The sequence below is a fragment of the Ixodes scapularis genome, unplaced genomic scaffold (assembly GCF_016920785.2).
Source record: "Ixodes scapularis isolate PalLabHiFi unplaced genomic scaffold, ASM1692078v2 PGA_scaffold13__105_contigs__length_92229423, whole genome shotgun sequence".
NCBI lineage: Eukaryota > Metazoa > Arthropoda > Arachnida > Ixodida > Ixodidae > Ixodes > Ixodes scapularis.
The window spans coordinates 56,624,577-56,636,822 of NW_024609839.1; the positions used below are offsets into that span (position 1 = coordinate 56,624,577).

Consider the following 12,246-nt stretch of genomic DNA (forward strand, 5'->3'; position numbering starts at 1 on the left):
TTTGAAGTTAATAACATCACAGTCTCCGGTAAACCACGTCTCCGTGAATGCCAAAATATCAAAGCTATGAGTTAGTGAACTTAAAAATATTTCAATCTCATCACTTTTATTTCTAATGCTTCTCGCATTTAAATGAAACAGAGATATGTTTGATTTGTTCATCAAGGCTTCACGTCGTTTCAGTTTATTAAAGGATTCACAGTTATAATAACAGTTATCAGTAGAGGATCCTTCCATTTCGTAGATGACACATATCGATTGGTTTAAAACATTCAGTGTATCTCTGCAAAATAGTCTTAGCTATTGGTCTATTTTGTACAATAGAGTTGCGCATCATAGTGATGCATTAGATACATCAATAATAATGATATTCATATTGAGCACACTTTTTTTGGGGGGTAGCGCGGTTCATAACATTATCAATTTCAGCAGATTTCGTCGCACTCAGGGGTTCGCTATGAGGATTTTGACCAAGCGACTGAACAGAATTGTAGCAAATATCTTACAGTCCAATTGCAAAAAACAAAAAAAAAAACATAAAAAATAATAATAATAATAATAGGATGGCAACATTTGTTGCCTTTCAGTTTGTCTCGTTCATTGAACTTTTGAATCAGAACTGTGTGGCTCTGCGAAATTGTAGGAGGCAGAACCTGCAAAATCAAGGGTCACGCAAAACATAGCCTGCAGCACAGAGCATACCAGTTCACTTCGCATTTTATTTGTTTTTTTTCGCGAGCTGATCGTCTTCTGCCCCCCGCCCCGCCACCCCACCCCCGGATTTTCATCCGGCATACTCTGTCTTCGCTTTGCGATAATCTAGCCCGCTGCAGCAAAAAGTTCTCGACCCCAGCTTTAAACAATTTATTTCGGGATTTTGCTTTCAAGCAGTTACTACTGCAAAAGGCAGCAAGCGCAGCACGTGTAACTACACTCGCGTACGCTCCTTCATGCTTAAGTAATTAAGCGAATGTTCTAATGCTGTTTTTTTGTCAGTCAAGCCGCTCGTCCCTTAACAGCAAGCGCTTCGACAGTGTTGAGAAAACAGACCGAAAACCTATCGAAGGTACTGCGAATAACGATAGAGCGCCACTTAATGCCGGGGACATCACATTGATGTTCAGTGTTGCCATCACAACATTAAATAAATATAGGGTTAGTGTATCTTTATGACAACCAGGTCACCCTGATACCTTCGGAAATGTACATACATGAATATCTCCTACAATTGAAAATGTCCACACGTTCTTCGGAAAATCTGAGTGATTTTGCAAGTGCCATCTCTTTTTCTTTTTATTGTTTGTTTGTTCGTTGGGAGGGGGTGGAAGGCACTATCAATACTTGTGACAGTCCTGAGAATTCCTGTCATCATCACATTCTCTCAGTACAAAAGTAAAAAAGAATAATCGCAATTCTCGGCGTCTACTCTTCGCGTTCAGTGGGAGTTGGTACCACGAGGGCGCAACACTATTCGGTGCCCCAGTAGACTTCCGATAGTGTGTTTATTTCTTATTCAGCAAAAAATAGCGATCGGGTAACACAATCTCCCTTCAGAGAAGAACCTGTAATCCGTTTGCAAGAACCTGCGCACTTTGCCGAACGTAGTACAAATAACAAAAGGATGTGAGAAAACCGGAAGCTTGCAAATGTCCACCGTCAACGGGCGGCAGCGAGCTTGGTCGCAAAAAAACATCGGTGGATACGGAGCGCAAGTTCGTCTACTTCTTTTAGCAGGAGTCGTGGTGACGTCAAAATGCCGAGCTCTGATTGGCTCTGATTGAAGGATAGTGAGTAGGCCTCGAAACAAGCTGCCTTGATGTCTACCCACTATCCTTCAATCATGGCTAATCAGAGATTTGGTGTCTGACGTCACCAAAACCCATGCAAATGAAGCGGACGAATTTGCGCTCCGTATAATCACCGGAAACTTAAGAAACGTTCGGCGTGGCTAGTTCCTAGCATCTTGTTAATTTATTATAGCTTCGTAGCCAACGACGTTGCGGGATTTGAGATTGTCGAAGAACCAATCACCAGGCAAGAATCAGAATGAACCACGTTTCTTAAGCAGCAGCGGTCACTATAGAGATAATCTTCGAATGAAGTATTTGCCATTTTTGTATGAAACTTCAGTGACGAGATTAACACGACGCGAACCACTTTTCAGCGTGCTACCCTGGTGTTTTTGTACATCTGATTTGTATTTGATGGGAACTTATTTTTTAGGCTCTGCTGGCCTCATTCGGAACTTTCTTGTTGGTAAACGCAGCCAACCAACTCTCCCCATCTCTCGCATTTACGTGCCTTTCACTATTCATGCTACTACGCCTCCCAGTGTACATATTACCGGAAGTCGTTTCCAGGTTCATCAAGGTGAGGCGTCATTTTGATGCTACATGATTTTCTGGAAAGACTCTGCCCCCCTTCATTGTTGGCTACCTCGATTCATACAAAGTGTAGGGTGTCGCTGAAAAGACTGTCTGAATTTCTGGACGAAGCTGACCTGAAGAAAGACATGGTCGGTGGAATTCCGGAAGAAGGTAGCTAGACATTTCTTTCATTTCCGATTCGTTCAAGAGTCTTGAACTTGCTGCGCCCCTGGTTGGAGTTATCAAGCATGACTTGATGCAGAAGTAGCCCATGTAACACTGCCCGCTGTACAAAAGCCGTGAACGCCAACGTTGAACTTTGAAAATTCCTATCCACACGAAAGTTTTTATCTCACCCATTCGAAACTTTACTGTTCCAAAGGTGTTCTTTGATTCCTTCTGAGCAAAAATAGTACTAGACAAAATGATTTTATTCACTGACTTTATAGAAGTTAACTTCTCTTATTCATGAATAGTAATGCTTTCAGGGTATATGTGGCTTGTCACGTACGTAGGGATTCCCTCCCAAAATTTGCGCTAATGTAAAAATTGTTTAGGACTCGTGGATGTTTCGGGGTTGATTACGAGTGCTGAGATTTTCGGGGCGTGTCCTAATATTGGAAATTCCCCCGATAAACGTGTCAGCTAAAAGTAGAAGTCTACCAAGCGATTTCCATCTGATTTTCAACAATTTCCTTGTTTCAAATTGTAACATATTGCCATCGAGTGTTCCGACAGTTTACAGATTCGTCCGATTTTTAATATGTTTCATTAAGTGTCCGTTATTTAGCTGACAAGCCTGTACACCATGCGCCTTTCATCGGTTGGGAATGTCGGAATATGGGAATACATCGGCAAAAAGGGAGCGTGGCCTTCTTTCGCCAACACACCAACGGCGTCCGAACCGCCTATGCTGGCTAATGTAACCAGCTGCCTTCAAGAGCCCTAAAGGGCTCAGTTGCTTGTGAAGAACCCTGACACAAAATGGGTGCGTTCACCAAGAGCTCCAAATACCACTTCCGACGTGGACGCCAAACGAGAACTGATGTTTTGCCTTTTGTTTCTCTAGAAGTGGAGCGACCGTTCTACGCCTTCAAGCGTCTGTGAACAGAGAAAAGACACAACCTAAGCAAACATACACTAGATATCTTCCTATTTTCTTTAATATAATGGAATATAACATGCGTTCTGATGATAAGGAAGCCGAATACATACTTGGGCGCTAATAAAAACACCTAGAGCGTATTGACAGGAGTGCATGTTGTCCCGAAAAGTGTCCCGATATTTTGGCATTTCCTGTGTCAGTTTTCGCCCGATTATATATATATATATATATATATATATATATATATATATATATATATATATATATATATATATCAGTGTGCCGAACCGAAATATACGGGTTCGGTTACGGTTCAGGTTCAGGTAAATTAATTTTGTTCTGGTTCAGTTCCGGTTCGATTAATTCGGTTCGCGAACCGGTTCGGGGCGCTGAACCGGTTCGCGAACCGGTTTGGAAATTATAAATGACAAGTTGCAACATGAAAATAAATTACAAATAAAACATCTGAAATCAGCACATACGAAACGGGATACATCGTAGTGTAAGGCTCAGGGATTTCTACCAGGAATGGTTTCCTTATGTGCACTGAAAGGTTACCTCGCCGACGTTTACGCATTCGGACTTCATCTAATTGGGTCCGACGCAGTAGCTGTAAAATCCGCGACCTTACAAACCCACTTACATGTAGAACTTGCTAACTATCCCGCCACCTCGGCGTGTAAGCAATTGAAGGAACAGTGGGGAGAAAATACAGTTTTCTCTATTTGAACTAGCCTTCGGTAACTCAAATTAGACCCTTAAAGAAGTTTTCATTAAACAAGATACGAAATATGAAAAATACTTCACCGAACGCAACGCCAGAAGGTCGTAATAGGATAAATATTGAAATAGAAGAGTTCGCTGTCTCACAAATATGTTAGCTTCTAAGTGCCTACACGAAACCGGATGCATTATTATCAAACTCCACAGCCTTTTCTTTTCTCAATCCGATGGAAGCAAGCTTCAAGAACTCGCGGGTTGTAGAAACGTGTTATGAAATGAGCACACAGCAGCATTTAGGATTTACGTGATTGTAGGAAAACGAAATCCCGTGACGCGATTTTTTTTTTTTCACAGCCTTCCAATTCTTTTTTTTTTTCCGTGCAAGCCGCGACCAGCGCAATACTGGTCCCTATGTCAAGATTCATGGATGCAGCTTTTATATTCTTAAGACTGAGTGGAGAAGAAAAATATGTAAGCGAGGTATGTGTCAGTTGACGGCACTTAAAAAACAAATGGCATTGATAGCACATTCATTGTCAACAGCGCGTGGCCGAACCGCTTTGACATGAGCCGGTAACCGTTATTTTTTTCCGGTTCAGTTCCGGTTCGGGTTCATCGCGATAACAATATAACGGTTCGGGATCGGGTTCAGTTCCGGAAAAAATACCGGTTCGGTTCCGGTTTTCGGTTCGGTTCAGTTCCGGTTCGACACCCTGATATATATATATATATATATATTAATTTATTTATCTCGGTATTCACAGCTCTGAAGATTACTTTTGAAAGGTTTGAGTTCTTACGCATGCCTGAGCGAAATAATATTTCTGGAAAACATTTATTTTTCTCGTTCAACTATATTCACTTATATCTTGCACTCAAAAATGGATTGCACTAAGCTCTTCGATCGATTTTCGTGTTTCTTTATTATCATTTATCTCTAGGGGCAGCCGTCACCCTCAGTCAAGCAACATTTGCCTGGTCGAAGGAGGATCCTCCGGTCCTCAAGGACGTGAATTTGAACGTGAAAACATGCAGCCTTGTTGCGGTGGTCGGGTCGGTGGGCTCTGGCCAATCTTCCCTCCTTTCAGCTGTGCTTGGAGCACTGGAGAAGATGTCTGGCTCTGTCGACGTTCAGGTGAGCGGACGGTAACGAAATTAGTCGCTGGTACTAGGCTTTCTTTTCAGCAATCGGCGCTTTCGTTCAAACGTAGCAGAAGTTGCCCCGTGCTTTTAAAGTACCGCTACTGCCTTAATATATTGCGTCGTATGGCGAGGGGGTCACTTAACGCGTGACCCTATCTACTATTTTTAGTATCGTTTTTATGTGATAAAAAAGAAAAAAAAAACACGTATTAAAGTATCAGTCGGTTTATTTCAGAAATATTTTGCATTTCGAAAACTTTAATGAAGTCACTCAACCGGCATACCTCACATACGATAACAGAAGACTGAACACCCGAAGATCTTACTTTGCTAAGTACTTGGGCAGAATGCGGGTGTCATAAAATAAACTTTCCCAAAGAAAAAAAATAGCGCAATATTTACATTCCGTGGGACACTTGAACTAAGGAACCATCATGATATCTTGGGACGTAGACCCGGAATAGGAACCTGTGTCGGAATTGTTCCTAAAAAGAGGAGGGAAGGGTATGGAGGAGGAGGATGGGACGGTGCGGAGGAGGAGGGTACAAAGCAGTATGTGAGGAGTGATATATATATATATATATATATATATATATATATATATATATATATATATATATATATATATATATATATAAACAATTTGAGATATATATATATATATATATATATTTCTCAAATTGTTTAGCACAAAATATCGCAAAATTAAAATACCTCAAGAGCTGCGCTCTAATTTCGCATCACAGGGACTTGTAAACATCTTTCATTGTTATAGTTTGTCGACAAACTGTCCCGCCAACATGCTTTCTTGTACCTTGGATTTGATTCATTCTTTAGGGTTTCAACCTGAGCGGTGGTCAGAAACTGAGGATCAGCCTGGCTCGTGCAGTGTTTCACGACGCCGACGTTTACCTTTTGGACGACCCTTTCAGTGCCGTTGACATTCATGTTGCTTCGCACCTTTTCGATCATGTCGTCGGTCCGTCCGGCATCTTGAAATCAAAGGTAATCAGGAGCAATATCTTTCCTCTCGCTTAAGGCATCACTGAACCCCAACTGGACCATGTATCATATAGGTTGATTTTCGAGCTAATTTTTATAATCCTATTGATTCTTCGTCGAAGCAGTTTTGTCTTTTTTACTCGAGATAACGCGACAGTAAAATCTCCAACAAACTCCAACCCCTGAAAAATCGGGCGGCGGAGAAAAGCTCACTGGAGAAAAACTCACCGGAGAAAAGCTCACCGGAGATAAGCTCACCGAAGAAAAGCTCACCGCAAAACCGGCAGATGCGGAGAAAAGCTCACCGGCCTTTGAGCGGATGCGGAGAAAAGCTCACGGATTTTTTTTTAACTGAGTGGGTTCTGCGTCAATCGTGACAATTTAACACAATTCGCATTCGTCACTTCATTAAAATTATGTCCTCTTTTTTGTAATATTCTTGAGGTTTATTGGGCATATTTACTAATTCCTCAGAAATTAGTAATCACCCGTTTTCTATATCAATGAAGCCGCAAGTATAAAATGAGAACATCGTACGCCGGTAAAAAAGACAATTTAATGACAGTGCGACGTCGGTAGCTCTGTCAAATAAAGATGTCTGTTCTTTGCGAGCTAATATGAATAGCGGTGCGTGAACGGTTTATGCTCCAAATATTGTGTATTGTGTTATACAGCCTCCTTCCGAATTTCCTCGATTTTTCGTTCCGACTTCCGCCGCTTGGCATCGGGCGCTCGCGCGTGCGCCGAACGCTTCTCGCTCGGAAAAGGTTCATTATCTACCATTTTGTTTTTCGCTAAAGATGTCTTGCCTTTCTATAGTATGTCTGAAGGTAAAGATTACATATAAAAACGAACTAAGGAAATTGGCAGCCGAGCGTAGCAATGCTACATTGCACCAATACTTTGTTTCAGTGTAAGTACAAACGCAGACAACGCTACAAGGTAAATGGACCAATCAAGCCCCGTCAAAAGCGCAAGCACCTAAATCTTCTGTGTTTATAATTCGCTTAGCGATTACAGAACGTGTACAGAAACATTACGAACTTCGTGCTGATGCGTTTTTGACATTGTTTGATACCATCAGCTCGTGGCGTTGACTGCGTCTGGACTTAAGGTGAAACAAATAATAGGAAATATTTTTTGTTCTAATATACCATTTCAAAAGCACGTCAAACTACGCTGCATTGAAGGTCGCCATTTCCAATACATAGAGAAGTAAGTGCTGTAACTATGGCGGACTCTGTTAACTATCGCAGCAGATAATGGACGGCGCGTACTTTTGGGAGAGGTATATTGATACGTTTCAGATGTAAAACATCACCCAAACACAGTCTAGGCATGGATGGGACCAATTTGCCTACATATTCGATTACCGTTCTTTTTCAGGTTGAATGGTGAAGTGAAGAAAAATGGCGTTCCAAAAGGATGCAGAGTCGCGGACGAGGAAAAAGTAAACAGTGGAAACGTTAGTTAGTTGAAATCATGTTATCAAAATAAGCGAGTTTGGAGTTGTCTATCTCGAGAAAGTTAAACACTGACGTACAATACAAAAGCAATGAAACGCAGCAGGGTTGAAAGCTGGGCTAGTTGGTACTGATTAATCATGAGATAAGAAGCACACAAAAATCTAGTACAAAAGAGGACGCGTACGACAGACAAGCGCTCACTCACAACCGGAAGTTTGACACGGCTTCGGGAAAAACCAAGAATAGCACCTTCCCCGCCTGCACATACGCAATAGCCCCCCCCCTCCCCCCCCTTCCCCCCCCCTCCCCCCCCCCCCCCACCACCTCATTCGGGGTTGTATTCTAAGAACAAATAAAAAACAAATGAAAACCTCAATGTGCCCATGTTACGTTACGATTTTTTTTCGTGTTTTTCCTGGAACCCTACTAAACTTCCAGTCGTAAGTCAGCGCTTTTTTTCAGCTGTGGGCCTTGTTTTATGATGCATTAAACTCAAGGTCATATTGCATGTGTCACGTTTTCCGTGTTGTTTAGTCGGGTTTTATGTCAAGGTTAGTTTTTCTTCATCGAACCGCGTTGCTCTTTATATTTCAATGGCCACTAGGTCAATGAATTATGAAGCTTCACATTGTACACGCTAGTGTATAATGCGGATCTTCGCGGCATTAATTATTAGACCCTCCGTAAATATCCGTTGTTTTCTGAACAGTAGGAAAGCTTACTTCGGTTTTTATTTGATCCTAGATGTTAATATACCTTTTATTAATTCTAGTGTCGATACCCTCACTCACACTAATTGAGGCCGCCCAATTATTTTGATAACATTAGTTTGGCTAGCCCATTTAGAACTGCTCGTGGTGGGTTCAAAGCCTGGCCTAGGTGCCCTCAAAGTGACGAAGGCTTATGTTCGCCTAGTTGCTGTGTAACGGAGATTTAGCTTTTATATTTAATGATCCTTATAACTTCCCTTAATGAACTTCTACTCATTTTTTGTGGCACGACAGCTGCCCTCCTTTGATCTGGAACGTAAACTTAAAGATATTCATTGGTATGCTGTCGTTTTCATTAACAAATAAAGAGCCGTGTTTTTTTGTGTTTTTTTTCGTTTCTTTTTTGCCCTCGAGTCTCACATGCAGCCAATCCGCACATATTAATCGCTGTTTGAACCAATATATATATATATATATAGTATTATTATTTAAAGCGCTATGCGGGGAAAGCGCAAAAATTAGTTACGGTAGCATTAGACTACATTCCAATTGTTAAATATTGAGAAAATATGGTTATTCATTCACGTTAACACTTCTTTTTCACTTTCTTTCATTAGGTGGGATGGCACATCTACCGAGAATACCCGAAAAGGGTAGGCTGGAAATTACTTCTGCCTTCGATCCTTATGGTCTACGTGGCCTACGGTTGCAAGGTTCGCTCAATTTCGTTTATCCCCACTGACTTTTAGCGAAGTGGGCCTTGGTTGAACTTGAACGAAGGGGTGCTTGGCAAAAAAAAATAACCGTGTTTTTTTTTTCGGTCATTGTGAAAAGAAACTGCACGTGCATTTCCGAATGCTCAGTCCCCGCACAAACTTAGCGCCAGCTGTCCGATCCCAATGTCGAAGTTGAGAACATACCGTTATCTAATTCAAAAGTTATCAACAATTTTCGGATGTTTCCAGTTAAAAAAATGTGGTGCGTTCCCGGTAGAGTTGACAGTCCATCTCCATATATTTGCGGGCTTCGTTTGTCGCTATTTCGCAGTGAAAAATTCCGAAAATTGCTTATAGCCTATAATTTAGGTAGCGATAAGCTATGTCACTTTGGTATATGTTTACAACCGCCCGCGCAACATTGCGACGAAGACTGGGTATACGGCAATGAGTTTGATTTTTCGAGCGTTGTGGCGAGAAAATCACGGTTTTCGTTTTTTCCGAACACTCGGTCCATTCAGGATCTAGACTTTCAATCTAATGTCGTAGAAGAAGAAAAGAAAAGGTGCTATGGAGAATTTGCTTATATGTCGTAGATTTCAGGATCATTCTGGGTCATTCTTTTTCAGTATGGTTCCAGCCTTTGGCTCAGCCTATGGTCCACAGACCCCGACCCTGCCCACAAGCACAAGTACATCTTGGTATATGGCATGATCCTTGTCGTCATGTGCGTCTTCAACCTGGTCCACTGGGTCATCTTCTTATTCGGTTCTCTGCAGGCGGCTGCGTCATTTCACGATCAACTCCTCCAAAGCGTCATGAGGTCTCCAATCTCCTTCTTCGACACCACGCTCATTGGCAGGGTGATTAATAGGTAAGGAGCAGAATGCGCAAGACCTCACAATAGTGAGCTGTAGAATAGGAGTTCCCCAATGCTCGGGGAACCCCGAGAAGCTTGGGGCGTCGCGCCGCGCATGCGCAGAGCTTCTGCACATGCTAATGCGGCCCCTTAAACTGTTAGGGAGACCCAAAGCGTTGAGGGCCCCTATTATAAAACGTAGTATTAGCTAGTATGTGCGCGTGTTATTGTAATTTCGTCTCAAATGCTTTCAAGGAGTCTTACCGCTCATTCACACTGGAAGCAGGTCCGCGTTCGCAAAGCAGTTGCGAACGCGGTTGCATAAGGATTCAGTACAATGTCACGCGCATTTAATGTCATCGAGTGCGCGTGCAATTGTACTGGATCTTTATACAATCGCGTTCGCAACCGCTTTGCGAACGCGAATCCGCTCTCAGTGTGAATGAGCGGTTAGGAAGGCGAACCTCTGGCGCAATATAACAAATCTCGGGAAAGGGCTTGAGCCAGGCACGTAGCCAGGGGGGCGGCCCGTGGGGCCCGGCCTCCCCCCGAAATCTTCCATTTTGCTGGGACCTCCTCTCTCTCCTCCCCCTCATACAGCATTTTGTCATGAGCGAGCCCCCCCCCCGAAACAAAATCCTGGCTACGTGCCTGGCTTGAGCATTCATCTAAAGCCCGGGTCAGACTGCTCATAGATCATACAAAAGACAGTCTGCAAACACGAGTCACTCCAATAACCGTGGTTCGAATGTAGCGTACCAAGTTTCGCCTCGAACTCATTGCCATGCGGCATTCAAAGCACGGATCTCGTGGTGACTCGCATTCCAATTTGTTTGCAGGCTGCCTTTTGAATAATGTATTCGCGGCGAGAACCCAGAGGGGGGATACTTTAACTTCCTTAGCTGGTATAAGCACGTGCAATGTCAATCTTCTGTGCACTTCAAAAATTAAAACGTAAACGCGTGTGAATGGGACTTGCACTACCCAAAGCGAGAAAGATAGAGGCGCCTCTGGCGAGCTTCTCTCCGCGCATACGCGATTGCAAGCATGTCATCTGGCCGCCGGCAAGTCCCTGCTCGTGCGGGCAAGTACGTGAATTGCAAGCTTACCGAAGCTACACCCACTCGCACGCTGCATGTGCCTCCACGCATGGGGCACCAGTGAAGCGCCATGCTTATAAAAAGTGTGAGCCAGGCTTTAGAAAGGGCACTATTTTTTTATTTCTTTCATTTTGGACTTTTTACATTTAGGTATACGTCAAATTTAATCTCGTGGATGAATTTGTAGACGACGACATCTTGTTTCGTGGCATGTAGGTCCATGAGACGTTTTACCTTAGTAGAACCCGTTTGTGCATGACTACGAAATACTGTCCGGTCCGGTTATAACGAAGTCGGTTATAACGAAATAGCGGCTGCAGCGAAGTGATCACGATTTCCCCTTCCCTTTTGCGCTTCGTTATAACCAAAGTCGGTTATAACAAAATAGCCGAAATAGCGAAGGGATTTCCGATTCCCGTTGACTTCGTTATAACCGGTCTCGGCAGTACGTTGCTAGGGAAAATCGCGTGACCACCTTCTACCATCGTGACCCCTTTTTAGGCCTATCAGCACATTCGTCAATGCTACGGAACTGCTTTCGGAGGCTTCACTGAATTAAATATTGATGAGCACTCTCTTATCTTTGAGGAGCTTTTGTTGTAATAGATTTTGCCCTTCTACTATGAGTGTTTTGCGTACTCACTGTTTGGGCATCTTGTAGTTTGTGACTAAATTTTGTTGAGGGAATTTAGGATACATATATGATCATGCAATACATCTATATTAGATCGAACCTTCACTTGTACACATATCATCTCGGCTAAAATTCCCATTACACCGTACATTCATTGTCTTCAAAAGACATAATAGCAGAATGGTGCCTCTTCACGATCTTGTCAATGTACATTGATGCCTGCACGTCTGAATTTATTTTTTATGTTAAGATTTGTTAATGAGCTCACCCTTCGGTGATACGAGGACTCCAATCGCGGCGAAAAGCTCGCTAGGGGCGCTTCTGTTTTCCTAACTTTGGTAGTGAGCGCGCTAACGTCGTGAGAATGTTTTGTCTTTCATAGTGCATAGAAGCTTGGCATTACACGGACTTGCAGCAGCATA

The 12,246-nt window shown here is 42.8% G+C and overlaps 1 pseudogene; it reads left to right on the top strand.

The window, feature by feature from the left end:
* Positions 1-12,246, top strand: part of LOC115327916 — a 96,816-nt pseudogene that overhangs the window by 81,744 nt on the left and 2,826 nt on the right.